Source organism: Meles meles, chromosome 17 (genome assembly GCF_922984935.1).
Source record: "Meles meles chromosome 17, mMelMel3.1 paternal haplotype, whole genome shotgun sequence".
In the NCBI taxonomy this organism is placed as follows: domain Eukaryota; kingdom Metazoa; phylum Chordata; class Mammalia; order Carnivora; family Mustelidae; genus Meles; species Meles meles.
The window spans coordinates 44,096,543-44,112,702 of NC_060082.1; the positions used below are offsets into that span (position 1 = coordinate 44,096,543).

Here is a 16,160-nt window from a genome sequence, read left to right on the forward strand (position 1 = left end):
CTCAGTTTAGATTGTGTGATGTTTCCTCATGCTGAATTCAAGTTAAGGTTTTCTGCTGGAGTATGAGAGAAGTGATGTGATCTCCCATGATTTCTCTTTGTCTACATTCTGCTGATGTGAACTTGGATCACTAGGGTAAGACAGGGACTGTCAGGTTGTCCACTCCAAAGTCATATTTTTCTTTGTATAATTAATAAGTATGTCAAGGAAGATATTCTGAGACTGTGAAATATTCTCCTCTGATGAAGAATGGGGTATTTCACAGTTTAGCACTGATTTATGTTTCTTGCCTGAATGGATTATCACTGTGATAATTCCTAAATGATGATTTTCTAATTTCATCATTTCCCCCTACATTTATTAGTTGGCATTCTATTCAAGATAAGGTTTCCCCCCACCCTGTAGTACGGGTGTATGTATGTGTAAATAATGTGGCCTCATAGGTTCTTATTTACTAAAAGGTATATAATCCATTACTACTAATACTTATTCTGATGTTCAGATTGTCCCAGAATTGAGGGAGGAAGGGAACCTTTTCAAGTTGGCTCTGTGTCCTTTTGACATGTATCTATCCTTCTTTATATGTATGTGTGTGTGTTTGTGTGTGTATTTTATATATATATATAATTAATATATATATTAATTATAGATAGATTATACATATATATGTGTGTGTGTATTTTATATATATATATAATATATATATAATATTATATATTATATTATATATTATATATAATACACACACTATATATATATATTAATGATAGATTATACATATATATGTGTGTGTGTATTTTATATATATATAATATATATAATATAATATATATATTATATATATAAATATATATATTATATAATATATAATATTATAATATATATATAATTAATATATATAATATATATATTATATTATATATATAATATATATAATATAATATATATATTATATTATATATATAATATATATATATAAAATACACACACACATATATATGTATAATCTATCTATCTATAATTAATATATATAATATATAGATAGATAGATCCAGTGGTTTTCTGGAGCTGGCTTACATTAGCTTGGAGAAGCCCATTGCAAATTTTTCAGGAAATCTGTATCATTAACATCAAGTTGGTAGCTTGGAATCAGGCATGTTGCGAGTATTTACACCATGGAAACTGGCAAATACTACAACCAGAACTTGTTCCTCCAGAGAGCTGGCTATTAAACATTTGCCAGGACACCAATGTTTCTGTCATAAAGAGAGGTTCCAAGTTCATGTTATATCTTAACTGCCATAGGCTGTGATCATCCATTTCTCCAAGGATCCCTGATTCCTTTTGGTGGAGAACAGGACTTAGAAACCAAGATCTTAAAATGAGGTGAGCCCTATTAGACGTACTAGGGGTGGACAGAACTGGGAGAGATGGCTTGTGTGTATATGTGTCATATACAAGGGAATGTATTTGTGTGTGTATGTATGCATATATACACGTTAATTTTTTTAAAGATTTTATTTATTTATTTGACAGACAGATCACAAGTAGGCAGAGAGGCAGGCAGAGAGAGGGGGGGAAGCAGGCTCCCTGCTGAGCAGAGAGCCCGATGTGGGGCTTGATCCCAGGACTCTTGAGATCATGACCTGAGCCCAAGGCAGAGGCTTAACTCACTGAGCCACCCAGGTGCCCCATGCACTTTAATTTTAAATAAACACTGTTTTTTGGGTTAATATTAGATTTATAGAAGAGTTAGAAAGAATACAGAATACAGACTTCCTGTGTATCCTTCACCCAGCTTCCCCTAATTTTAATATCTTGTAACAATGTGTAACATGTGTCAAAAATAAGAAATTAACATTGGCGCAACACTAGTAATTGAACTACAAAGTTTATTTAGATTGCATCAGTTTTTCTACTAATATCCATTTTACTATTCCAGAATCCAATCCAGAATATCATATTATATTTAGCCACACTCAACACTTTTATATCTATTGAACATCTATCTCCTTATCTGTTCATCTGTCAACCTCTCCATTTCTCTGTCTGTCCTTCCATTTCTCTATTTCTATTTAGAAACATGAGTTCATACTTCTAATCTCAAGGCCACATCATAGGGTTTATTCTAGTGTTTGTTCATTCCGTGTTTATAATTCCCCTCTTTGACCATGGGAAATTTAGCTCCTGTTATCCTTAATATATTTACTTATTGGCTAAATCCCCCTTTATGTAACCAATTTCCTGACTCCCCTGGGCTGCTGTCGCACTCAGCCACCTACCTTACATGGATTCAGATCCTTCCTAGTTCACCCCCCGGCACAGGCCTGCCCATTGGTTTTTTGACAGAATTGGGAGGAAGGAAGGAAGGAAAGAAGGAAAGGAGGAAGGGAGGAAGGAAGGATGGAAGTTAGTTGTACAAGTTTCTAAATCTCTTAGAATCTCGTTTTCCTTATATTAATCACTCCTGGATTAGTAATACCTACCTTATTGATAGTAAAGTGCTTAGCACACTGCCCGATTGGAAATAAACAATCAATAAATAGGACCTGTAACTGTTCTTGTTGTCAAGGACCAATTAAGCTTGAAACAAGAGGCCTAGAAGGTTTGTGAGGATGAGTAATTTTGATCTTCGCCACCATAACATAGGTTGGCAAGCTAGATATGCATGAAAAACTTTCCTAAAAAGTTGGTCTCCATTATTCAGAGGTACTGGGATCATTAGAATTTGTTGGCGTAGGTCGGAGCTTCTCAACCTCAGCACTGCTGATGTGTGGGGTCAGGGAATGATTGTTTCGGGGAACGGTCCTGTGCATCTAGGCTGCTTAACATCTACCCGAGCTGACACACTAGAGAAGGCACCGCTCTCCAAGTTGTTACAACCAAATATTCCTCTAGAAATTGAGACGGTCCGGTGGGGGCAAACACACACACACGCACACCCCCCCCCCCAACACACACACACTCTAGAGACCCACCAGAACAAATGGTTGGCTCTTTCATAACTGCATTCTCTGTTACCACGTTTGAGGGATGGAATATTTGATTTAATTTAAAAATTTTAAGGAGTTTCTCTATACTATTTTTCCAAAGATTTGGACTGAAAATCAATGATACAATTCAAAATTAGGCTGAAAATCATCTTAGCTTGGAATCAGAAACTGCAGAGTCAAGCCTCAGCTGTTGCTGAGCTGCGGACATCTGCAAATCCTAGTCAGCACAGAGTCTGCCTAATGTGGCTTTGGCTAATAAGCCTGGCTGTAAGAGAATTATTTCAAGGATTTGCACTCACCTTTCTTTCAAAGAAATCCGAGCATTACCTTCTAGTCTTTCCTTCTACCATCCCCTTCATGCATTTTACATTCTAGCTGAGTGTTCTTTGTCCAATAAACATTAGTTGGATGAATGAGTAGCTATTTATTAGCTTTCCTAAAAGGAAGGAAGTGGGGAAACTTATTACCACATCTTATAGAGGGTTTAATTTGTCAAAAATAGTTTAGGTTGTCAGTGGCAGTGTGAGCCAGAATGAAGATGGAATTAAGATTTTTAGAGAATCATTCCCGCTCTTCCCCGGGATGTTCTGGACCCAGACAGCGTCCAAGCCGCCACAGGCTACCTAAGTCTACAGCTCTGCTTTGTAGAGGAGAAAGAACTTGCCATTAAAGAATTAGAGAGGAACCCAAATAAACAAATAAACTGAATTGACAACAATGTGGCAACTGCATAAATTCAGAAGGATCAACACAAGGAAAATGTTCATTCTTCTGGACAGCACTGTCCAACCGGAAGTTGCCCTGAATCCAAAGCATCTTTCATTGTGCGCCACCTCCTTGGGGGGTGGGGGTGGGGGTCCTGACAATCTGGGCAGCGTGGGCTCTGCCTCAAGCCCGGGGTGCATGGCAACAAGCCTTCTCAGCTTAAGACTGAATGAGCACTCAAAACCTGCTTCAGGGTGCTGATTTCAGTGTGAGAACACCAGCTCCCGCCATCACTCATTTAAGAGGATGCTAATCCACAAGCAACCAAGTGTAAGGGAAGGGAAGTCTTTTGGCTCAAGAACAGAAGAGGGGACTGGCAATGGTGGGTAAGCTTGCTTCCCATCAGATCTTTCCACACCAACTCAGAGCATACTTTTAGAAATGGTTTCTCGAAGCCAGCAATCCCAAAGGCTTATCAGATTTCCTAGTGGATGGGGAACCTTAAGCTGGCTCCTGCCACCACTCCATACACACCACACCCAACACAACCACCTTATTATCGTGTCCCTTTGTCACCTCATGCCACCCCCCCCCCCCCAGCTGCCCGCCAGTAGCCCTCAAAAGCCTGTGTGGGGAAAACATCGTCTTCATCCCAAAGCAAACCAAAAAACTCACTTAGTGATGAGTTTCTTGGACTGCGCTACAAAAAAGGGATAATGATTCTTTCTCAATGTACTTATTGACATTCATTGAGCAGCATATAGTTTATTTTAGCTGGAGTCTGTGATGTAGCATCTATATTTAATTCCACAAGCTGTCAGGCGACTCATATATTTACAAACACCATCCCGGAAACAATGTGTTTGCTGGTCACAGCTGCCTCTGTAACATCTCAGGAGTTCGGTGCTGTTTGGCACAGCTCAGGGCATTATCATTTTACATTCTGCTCCGTGCCAAGGCCCAAAGAGGGCAGAGATTGGGTTAAAAGTTCAGATTCAGTGACAGGCCTGGTGAAAAGCCAAGAGCAAGTGTAGCATTGCGCGCTGAGGGTCAGAATGGAGAGCTGCTCATCAGCCGCCCTCTTTGGAACGGCAGCCCAGTGGTGAGCTTTCTCTATGTCATTGGCTTAGGTTTATTTTGGCTTCCCAGGCCTGAAAGAAACAGTTAAACTGTGCTGTGTGTATACAGAGCCTGGCTCTGCTGGGAAGTGGGCTGGGGCTTAAAGGTGGGAAGGAGGCAGAGACAGAGAAGGTTTCCTCCTTGGGGGTGGAACCAGCTGTCTGTTAGGGGTTGGAGTGAATGACTCAGTAGCTGGACCCAGAAATGATGGCTGGGCCTACCCAGACGCTGGCACCCATGGGCATGATCTTGGTAGCAGGAGGGCCAACCTTTGGCCACACATATAAAGAGGAACACAAAAAGAGCTTGGGGGGGGCAGTTCAGAATTAAGCAAAAGGGTAAGCAATTCTTGGAGGTCTATTCCCTACAAGAGCAAGTAGGGGAGCCGAGGGCTGGGGGTGCAGGAGTTGGGAAGGACATGAGCCCCTTATCTGAGATGCATATGCTAAGGTTGGGTAGAAGGGAGGGGATGGGGAACTTGAGCACAGGCCCAGTTGGTTCGGGGGTCTGAGGGAAGAGCAAGGTAACTCAGGGGTAGGCAGGAAACCAGCAACTGTGGGTTGTTCACCTGGGCCCAGGTTGAGGCAACATGTCTGACCTTATGATTTTTAAGACCGTAGAGATGAAATAGAACAGCCTTCTCATAAGGCCATGCTGACCGGTCATCTAAACAGGAGCCAGTGATCTTCTCCCAGAGCAGAAGGCTTAAATGTCTTTATCCAAGGCAAGAAAATGATTTCTGATGTGTCCTACTTGTAAACTCTAGGATTTTAGGCTTTCCATCAATCTATAGCCATTTCTTAAATGAGAGTGACCTAGAATCACCTAGGATAACTACAGCTCCCTTGTCAGAGTAAAGTCTGTGGATTTTAGGTTTTAGGTCATTGTGACCACACTAAGGAATTTCTTGGAAGAACATTGTTGACTTCTCCATTCTTGAGTTTTCCTCTGTGTAAAATGGGCATAATAACAACATCAGCTTCATCAGGTTTTATGATAATTAAATGAGTCAATGAATGGAATGTTTGTAGACCAGTGTTTGGCATGTAGTAACTGATACCCTCACAGTAACTGGCGATGATGATGATGAAGGTAGCTCTGGAACTCACCAGTTCTGACTCTTGCAAATGTCAATTTATCACTGACGTATGTGAAATAGACGGAATGAGCTCTAGCTTTGGTGTTGGGAGACCAGGCTTATGTCCTGATTTGCCCCAAATCAACAATGTGACTTAGAATAATTCATCACACCTCTGTGGTCCTATATTTTCTCATCTGTTGTCCATTGTGAAGGGGATTCCATCACTGGCTTGCCCTGGAGAGTTGTATAAAAATTTCCTTGAGGGATCTGCAAAACATTTCAAAATATACAAATATACCCCCACCTAGGACATCAATTATTTTCCTCTCTGTCTCTATACCCGTCCGTCTGACTCCTGCCAACACACATACTCTGCAACACTCCAGGCTGTAAAGAACCACTGGATAACTTCCGGGATCTCACCCTGTCCCCCCAGTTCCATGACATGATGAAGTGGAAATTAATCAGGGACCAAAAGACTATAGGAAGGCAAAGTTAACGACACAGAACCTTGCTTTGGGAAGTTTCTTGGAGAAAATGAGTCTAGAAGATGGGACAGACAGACACAGACTCATGAGAGGAAAGGAAGGCAGAGATGAAAACAGTGGTGAATCCCACAGCCAGATAATAAAGGGCCAGAAATAGGCAAAAGGACCAGCCATCTCTGCTGTCATTAACTACCAAGGGCCTGGGGAGGAGGACCAGTGAAGTCACTCAGAGTGAGCTGTAGAGAGCCCCCAAGGCAGAACGAGGACACATTTTTTTTAGCAGAGACTTTACCTTCTCAGGCTTCAGGGTTCTTACCTATAAACAACATCAAACAAACAAAAACAAAACCCCACATTGATGAGGGGATGCCTGTGGACTCTTCTTGGCTCTTATAATCTACGTAGAAGAACTGGAAGGCAGAAGAGTGAACACACACCCAGTACTCACCACGGCCATGTACTTTTTAGAGGCTTGCAAATATTAACTCATTTAATCCCTATATCCCTATAAGGAGGCACTCATTACTATCATTTATATATATATTATATATATGAGACATATAAAGGAGGATATAAAGTAGATCTATCTATCTATATATATATAGAGAGAGAGGTATATAAGGGAGATATATATCATACATACATACATATCATATATATATATATATATATATATATCTCATACATACATACATACATACAGCAGGTGAGGAAGCAGAGGGAAACTTGGAGCCAGCACGAGGAGCCGGGCATCTGACCTGGCTTGTAGGCCCCCCACTACGGGGCGGCAGTTGGGGGTCTCGGCGCTGGGTGTGGGGGGGGTCTCAGTGTGGGGCAGGGGAGGGCAGATTTGTGTTCTGCACCACAGGGGCTGCTGCTGTTTCATGAAGAAGGAGTATGACGGAAATGGTTTTGAGGAAGGTCAATCTGCGTGGAGATCAGGATTTAAAGGCTTTGCAACGTGCCCCCTTTCCCTTAGAGGTACTGTTTGCTCAGCAGTGCCTTCTTTCCCTCTCCTGGAGACCCCGGTGGCCCCAAGGGAAGCTCTGGGGCCGAGGGGCCTCCCTGGTCTGCCCGCGGTGACCTGACCTTTATCATGTGAGACCGTGGGCAAACCTGATCATTAGCTTGTCTCTCCAAGGAAAGTGCCAAGGACATCTGGCCAGCAAGTAGGAAGCCTCTGGAACGGACAGAGGAATCTGGCCTTGATAAGTGAAGAGAAGTGATAAGTGAAGAGAAACCCATAAATTCGAAGCCCTGAGGGGATGGAGCCCACGAGGTCTGATGTCACTAAAGCGTGTATATGCATACGCATGTGTGTGTGCATGTATATGCGTGTATGTGGGCGCACATGTATGTATATGCATGCATGTGTGTGCACGTGCATGCGTGTGGGCGTGTGTATGTGTGCACATGTATGTATATGCGTGCATGTGCGTACATGTGTATGCGCGTGTATATGTGTGTGCGTGTGTATGTGTGCGTGTGCGCACATGTATGTATGCATGTATATGCATGCATGTGTGTACACGTGTGTGCGCACATGCATATGTATGTCTGTGTGTGTATGCGTGTGGGCGTGCGCCCGTGTATGTGTGTATATTATTCTTTTAAACTCATTGCAGGGCCCCCAAATCCTACATTTTGTTCCTCCTCCGTGAGGCCAAGTGCTGGGTCTGTTCATGAAACTAAGTACCATCACCTGGTACATTCCTTGCGTGTCAGAATCGCTTAATCACTGACCGACGGACAGAAGTGGGTGAGGCCAGCTGAGTTAGAGGTCTTGGAGTCGGAATGTCTGAGTTTGCCTTCTGCTTCCCCACAGAGTGACCTCTGGCAAGGCCCTTCCCCTCTTCTAACCTCTCCGCTTCGAGGGCTCCGAGGAATGTAAGAACATTTAGAAAACAGCCATGATAATTAACTCTTACCTCTGCACAAATAAGCATTAATCTTCATTAATCTTGCTCGCCTGATTTTATGCAGGGAGGCTCTCCATCTGCCTCACCTATTTTAAGTCATTTCCTGACCAGCAGTCGGAAAATGCAGCAAACTTAGCTTGCCCGGGCCAGGCTCGTGCTGGGGGTGAACCTGAAGCCTGGAGAGGACCCGGCGGTCAGGGGTGTGGGTGACATCTGCCTGGGCTCACCTGGGGAATGGTGGCCAAGACTGCTCTCAGACGTGCAACCAGGAGCGTAGGATTGGGGTAAAAATGCCATGGTTGGTCTCTGTGGAGGCTGACAGATCATGCCAACACAAGGAGAGAAGGCGAGTCACTGATGGGAGCTGACAGCCTGCACGTCCACCTTCCCCTTCAGAAATCCCCAGCCCACAACCTCCTGTCATTCCTCCCTTTCTAGTCAGAGGGGAGGTTTCACACTAAGATGTTGTGGAGGGCGAGGACAAAGAACACTTTCTGTGAGCTTTTACCACAGACCCCCTCCAAGTTACTCAAGAAAACATCTCCTCATAGAGTTGGCCAATTAATCACTCAAATGGCTTGAAAACTTATTTAATGTCACTGCCTAATCATTTTATTAAATGTCACTGCTCCAGTGGGCAAGAATTTTGGCTTTTTGACCTCACTTCCCATGTTTCACTCCCTTTCTGAAGCAGAGTTTCCTCCCAAAGAGGTCTAGAGTTTTGATGCCTTTCCCCTCATGTGTGCGCCCCTTGTATTTGCCTAGAATTAGGGAATGTCAGCATTGAGCAGGACCCAGGGATCATTTCACCTCTTATATCATTTCACTGATGACCAAAAGGAGGCTCCCAGAGGGAAGTGACTTGCTCCCAAGAGCAACCAACCTGTAAATGGCAAAGCGCACAGAGTTTTACAGCTGCACACCCCACATGGGAGGCAGTGAGGTGTAACTACTACAGGGTCTAGACTAGGTGGACCTCGGTCTGCCACTGAAACGCGTGATTGACTTCTGCAGTTCACCTACCCACTCCTGGCCTCAGTAGGTTCATCTGCCAAAAGGGGAACATAAAATCTGGAAGATGAAGTTCAAGTGTAATTTTGGCATCTTGTGCTTCATGAGCAGTAACCACCATGCACATATTAAGTGATTTATGCCGGCAATTTTTTGTTTTGTTTTGTTTATTTCTTCAGCATTCCAAAATTCATTGTTTATGCACCACACCCAGTGCTCCATGCAATCTGTGCGCTCCTTAATACCCACCACCAGGCTCACCCAACCCCCTACCCCGTCCCCTCTAAAACCCACAGTTTCTCATGGTTCATCTCCCCCTCTGATTTCCCCCAATTCACTTTTCCTTTCCTTCTCCTAATGTCCTCCATGTTTTTCCTTATGCTCCATAAGTTAGGTGAAACCATATGATAACTGACTTTCTCTGCTTGACTGTTCACTTAGCATAATTTCTTCCAGTCCCGTCCATGTTGATACAAAAGTTGGGTATTCATCTTTTCTGATGGCTGAGGAATATTCCATTGTGTATATGGACCACATCTTCTTTATCCATTTGTCTGTTGAAGGGCATCTTGGCTCCTTCCACAGTTTGGCGACCGTAGCCATTGCTGCAATAAACATTGGGGTACAGATGGCCCTTCTTTTCACTACATCTGTATCTTTGGGGTAAATACCCAGCAGTGCAATTGCAGGGTCATAGGGAAGCTCTATTCTTAATTTCTTCAGGAGTCTCCACACTGTTCTCCAAAGTGGCTGCACTAACTTGCATTCCCACCAACAGTGTAAGAGGGTCCCCCTTTCTCCACATCCTCTCCAACACTTGTTGTTTCCTGTCTTGTTAATTCTGGCCATTCTAACTGGTGTAAGGTGGTATCTCAATGTGGTTTTGATTTGAATTTCCCTGATGGCTAATGATAGTAATGAAATAATAATTTTTCATGTGTCTGATAGCCATTTGTATGTCTTCTTTGGAGAAGTGTCTGTTCATGTCTTCTGCCCATTTTTTGACGTGATTATCTGTTTTGTGTGTGTTGAGTTTGAGGAGTTCTTTATAGATCTTGGATATCAGCCTTTTGTCTATACTGTCATTTGCGAGTATCTTTTCCCATTCTGTGGGTTGTCTCTTTGTTTTTTTGACTGTTTCCTTTGCTGTGCAGAAGCTTTTGATCTTGATGAAGTCCCAAAAGTTCATTTTTGCTTTTGTTTCGTTTGCCTTTGGAGGCATGTCTTGAAAGAAGTTGCTGTGGCCAATGGTGAAGAGGTTACTGAGTATATTCTCCTCTAGGATTCTGATGGATTCCTATCACCAATTGAGGCCTTTCATCCAATTTGAGTTTATCTTTGTGTATGGTGTAAGAAAATGGTCAAGTTTCATTCTTCTATACATAGCTGTCCAATTTTCCCAGTACCATTTATTGAAATGACTTTTTTCCACTGGATATTTTTTCCTGCTTTGTTAAACATTATTTGACCATAGAGTTGAGGGTCCATATCTGGGCCCTCTACTCTGTTCCATTAGTCTATGTGTCTGTTTTTGTGCCAGTACCATGCTGTCTCAGTGATCACAGCTTTGTAATAAAGCTTGAAATCAGGCAACGTGATGCCCCCATTATGCTGGCATTTTTAAAAAGATTTTATTTATTTATTTGACAGAGAGACACACACAGTGAGAGAGGGAGCATGAGCAGGGGAAATGGGAGGGGGAGAAGCAGGCTTCTGCAGAGCACGAAGCCTGAAGTGGAGCTCGATCCCCGGACCCTGAGATCATGACCTGAGCCAAAAGTAGATGCTGAATGACTGAGCCACCCAGGTGCCCCTATGCTGCATTTTTTTAATGACATGAACAATTTTGTTACTTACAATATTAATTTCCCATCTATCTCTCCATCTCTTCTGGCTTCTAACAGTAGCTTAGCTTGGCTGTTCCCTCAACTCCTGCAGTAAGTGATTCTCCTCTAGAATGATATTCCAAAGAGGAGACTCTCTTTCTGTCTTGCTCGCCAAAATTTAGTGCACGAGCAGCAGATGCCCCAAATCGTAACTGCTCTGCGTATCGATACACCCAGCGTAAATGGAGGTGGAGACCACCGGGAGGATGCAGCACAGTCCCAACGGGTCCTCAGCTAGGTGACAGTGTCAGACTGGTGGAGCTCTGGGTCTCATAACCTCTCCCATTTTGAAGGCTGCCCTGCCTACTTCTCCTGTGACTTTGTCTGTACTTCATTTTCTTTATTGGCAAAAACGTAATCCATTTCATTCATGGCTCAATGAGCTTATTTTACTTGTGCTTTTGGTCCAGAGCTTATTTATTATTGGTGTAGGTGTAAAACTCTTTCTTAAGTATAGTGTAAGTGAAATGGAAGTATTTGGCTTTCACAAGTAAATTTATAATTTTTTTTCCTCAAGGAGCTAGCTCAGCTCTGACATTAAGATCCTTACATGTAGGGGCGCCTGGGTGGCTCAGTGGGTTAAAGCCTCTGCCTTTGGTTCAGGTCATGATCCCAGGGTCCTGGGATTGAGCTCCGCATCGGGCTCTCTGCTCAGCAGGGAGCTGCTTCCCCCTCTCTCTCTGCCTGCCTCTCTGCCTACTTGTGATCTCTGTTTGTCAATAAATAAATCTAAAAAAAATCTTAAAAAAAAAAAAAAAGGACCCTCGCATGTAAATGGAGGTTTACTCACATAGCTGGCTTTAGGGTAATCCGGTCCTTGCAAGCATCATGGGGAAACTGTTATTGTTTTAACCCACTGAATATTAGCCACAGCACCAGAAGCCACGAGAATTTCGATAGTTAAAATTGGCTGGACATTTGTTGTTATCAAATTCCTAGTGATATTATTTGTGGAGCATAAACAGGAAATGGCCCAAAGCTGTTCCTCTCAAAGAGCCTAATTTTCACACAACTGTCAATGCAGCAATTATGGTGTCTTTTTTTTTTTTTTTAAGTAAAGGAATACCTTCTAGAATTTTTTTTTTAAAGTTTTGAAACCAGTTTAAAACTTCTCTTTCTTAAAGAGAGATTTTTTAGTCAAAACGTCTTCAGATCCTGCAGAAAAGCAATGAAGCGGAAACCATATGATTCCAAGGCCAAGTGTATCAGAGGAGCAGTAGGCACGGAATTCAGGCGTTCTTGCTGCACTCAGCAGACTTGGCCCGGCAATCAAAACCATTTGATTGTCAAGCTGATACTCCTATAAGCAGGCAGGTTCCAGCACATTGTGAGCTCTGAAAAAGCATAATTACAAACACAGAATGACAAGAAGCACACATTGACTTAACAGATCTCATTTCTTTCCAAGAGCACACAGCTTTTCACACCTGTCCTTGGAAAACTCTTGATTGGTAGGGGAGGTGACAGCCCGCCCCCCTTTTACCCCCCTGAGTGATAGCACAGGGCACAAGAGGTCCAGGGGCTGGGCCAAGGCCATGTGCTGTATAACTGGCTCACCGTGACCCTTCTACAAAATACACGGGGGTGGTTCATCACATACCTTGGAGGAATGACTGTGTGTGAAGCGCGAGTTATAAAAACAAATCGCTCACCTCTGACCTTGCAGGGTCTGTCATCCCGACGGGGTGGGAGGTAGGAGGGGGAGGTGAGCAGCCTCACTGTGCTCAGGGAACGGCCACGCTAGCTTTTTCACATGTGAGGAACAACAGCTGGTGTTCCTCAGGGAGCGCAGAAACCCCTCACCAGACCAGGCCATGCGCAGAATGGGACAGGAGTACCGCCATCTTTTATGTTGTCTGTATCATTTTCCTATTGCTGTGGAATGAATTACCACAAACTTTGTGGCATCAAACAATACAAATTTATGATCTCATCGTACTGGGAAGGGGTTAATTGGGTCCTTTAACGTTTTGACTAAAAAATCTCTCTTTAAGAAAGAGAAGTTTTAAACTGGTTTAAGGTCTCACCAGATTGAAATCCAGGTGTCAGCCAGGGAGGTGGTTTTTACCTGGGGCTCAAGGTTCTCTTTCAGGCTCATGTGACTTTGGCAGAATTTGTTTTCTTGTCCGAGTATGAGTAGTTTCCATTTTCTTACTAGCTGTTGACAGAGAATTGTTCTCAATTCCTACAGACTACCTGCAAACCTTTGCTTCATGACCCCAGAAGGCTGTTCACAGCATGACTGTTTGCCTTCTTCCAGGTCAGCAGGAGCTCGTCTCTCTGACACCTCCCTTTCTTTTAAAGGGTCTAATTTTCCTGATTAGGTCAGGCCCACCAAAGATACTTTCCCTTTTAAACAACTCAAAGTTAACTGATTAGTAATCTGATCATGGGAGTAGTTTCCCACCATATTCATAGGTCCTGCCCACACTCAAAGGGAGGTGATTATGCAGGGTGTGCCCAGAAGGATATGAAAAACTTGGGGGCTGTTTTCAAATCCTACCTTCCACAGTGTTTTTCCCCCGTCAGTGCATTTCCACTTTGCTGTGTTTGCTGCCTTGGCCGGAAGTGTCAAGTAGCCCCAGTCTCCAAAATGAACCTTCTTCCTTTCCCTCCATCGATATGCTTTTAAAAACAGAACAATATTCTATAAGAGGAATGAATCACCAACAGAGTTTCAGATAATGCAATGAGCCCTCGCTTTTATATTATCAAGGCTTAGCATAGTAGTGTCTGGTTCTTAGGAGTTCCCAATTTATGTTTCTCAAGAAATGAATGTGTGAATGATTAAATGAGAAATATTTTGGGCATCCTCATCAGATTACAGCCTATAAAAGAAATTCCTACCCACCCTGTGCAAGACTGACTCCTTTTAGTTTATATCACGTTTCCCCTGATTTAAAAGTAATACATTGCTTGTTAGAAAACACTTGGGGATTTTTCTTCCTTCTATGATTTTGTTTTTTTATATTTAACTTTTTAATCCATCTGGAACTAATTTCCCAATATGATGTTTAAAATATTCCATCCCCTACCCAATTAGTCTGAAATGTTTTTATATATCTGTGTATATTCTGAGTTCTTGTTTACACTAAGCTCTATTTCGAGCTATCTGCTCTACACCCTTGACCTGTCCGTCCCATTTGTGTGCCAGCAGCACAGCAGCACCTGTTTTAATGATCAGAATTTTATAATACGTTCTCGGACCCAGTAGGGCAGGTGTGACCTGATTCTTCTTCTTCTGGGCATCTCTCTCGACCAGCTCACAAAACAAAGGTCTGTCTTGCTGCTGCCCCAGATCCTTAGGAGCTCAGACTTCTTTGGCCACGACCTGGTTATGGAGGCAGATCTAGGTTCATACTACACTCCTGCATCTTCCGAGCTCAACTCCACTGAATCCCAGTGAGAAGGAAACTGATGACAACCATGCTCTATGGGGCGCCTGGGTGGCTCAGTGGGTTAAAGCCTCTGCCTTCGGCTCAGGTCATGATCCTGGGGTCCTGGGATCGAGCCCTGCATCCAGCTCTCTGCTCAGCAGGGAGCCTGCTCCCCCCTCTCTCTGCCTGCCTTTCTGCCTGCTTGTTATCTCTGTCAAGTAAATAAAAAATCTTAAAAAAAAAAACCAACAATCATGCTCTATCACAAATTTACTGTGAGAATTAACTGGGGCAGTGTCTAAGAATCGCCCAGCACATGGTAGGTGGTCAGTCCCTCCTCGCTGGAGTGGACGAGTGACTCTGAAGGTGCAGATGCTCATGCTTCTGTCCCTTCATCTTTATGAGCAGGGACCACAACTCTTTTGAAAGCACAAATACTGAGGCTCGGGTCTCTCGCCTCCGGCCAGCCTCTAACTAAGCGTATCCAGCATTGATGTGGACCCTCCTCTGGGCAGCTTCTTCAGGACTCACACTGGCCCAAGGGACGTTTGTTGAACTGGAGCCATTACAGAGTACACTGGGGGCACTGGGAGGGGGTGTGAATAAAATACTGAAGCCCACTTGGCCTGCCTTTATGGGACCCTGGAAAGTGCCAGAGAATTAACACCCCTTGCTTCATCCCCAGGGAGCTCATCTTTGGTTTTGGCAGCCAGAGAAAGTCCTCAAAGACACAAATTGCAGGTCCTGGGGTTGGAAGTTATTCTAGCACATTCCAGCACCAAAGTGGTGTCGGGGAGGAAGAGATAGGCGAGACTCTGCCAGCATGTGCTGTTAAAGATCAAAGGAATGGATGCAATGTAAGGAGCCCCACAGTACTGAGACAGTCCCCTGCTCCTGTCCAGCGGTTTATAAAAATGACTCGTTATTCTTAGGCAAAGGGCAGGCACTGGGAAACAAAGTCCTGTGAGGAGTCACAAGGCCCCCAAGAGTTCTGAAGACAGAATCTGCTTTCTTGGCACCTTCCCTTCTACTCAGAGAAGACGGGGCACATACTCATTCACTCCTTCAAAGGGGTCTCTAAAGGCCTGCTGTGTGCTGCCGGGAGCTAGGCTAGAAGGAGACCCAGCACTGCCTTCAGGGAGCGCTCATGCGGAGCGGAGAGACAGAACGGCAGGTGTCGTATATACACAGATCTGCTCTCTGCTGCTGCTGCTGGGCCATCTGGCTTCTCGGTCTAACTCCATTCCTCCATGGCCTTCTGTTAAAGAAGGAACCCGCTCTTGGAAACTGGAAGGAGTCTTGGATGTTATGTAGTCAAACCTCTTTGTTCTCTATCAGAGAAAACTGAACCCAGAGAAGGGAGGGTATTAGCTCCAGTTTACCCAGCTTCATAGCCGCGATGGGACCCCACTGTTTCTCTGCCCCACAATCTGAGAAGAGGGGTCGCTGTTCACCTTCCCTCCAGCTTCTAGAGGCGACTCACACATGCGGGGCTATTACTGACACATAGTGCACATTCTGAGAGAGGAAGACGGAAGCAGCAGATGGTGTTAAGTCAACATAGGAAACACAGAAGCAATG

General features: G+C 43.8%; 1 protein-coding gene across 1 annotated transcript in view; it reads left to right on the forward strand.

The window, feature by feature from the left end:
• Positions 1-16,160, forward strand: part of BRINP2 (BMP/retinoic acid inducible neural specific 2) — a 108,821-nt gene that overhangs the window by 41,643 nt on the left and 51,018 nt on the right. The gene's annotated exons all lie outside the window — the stretch shown is intronic.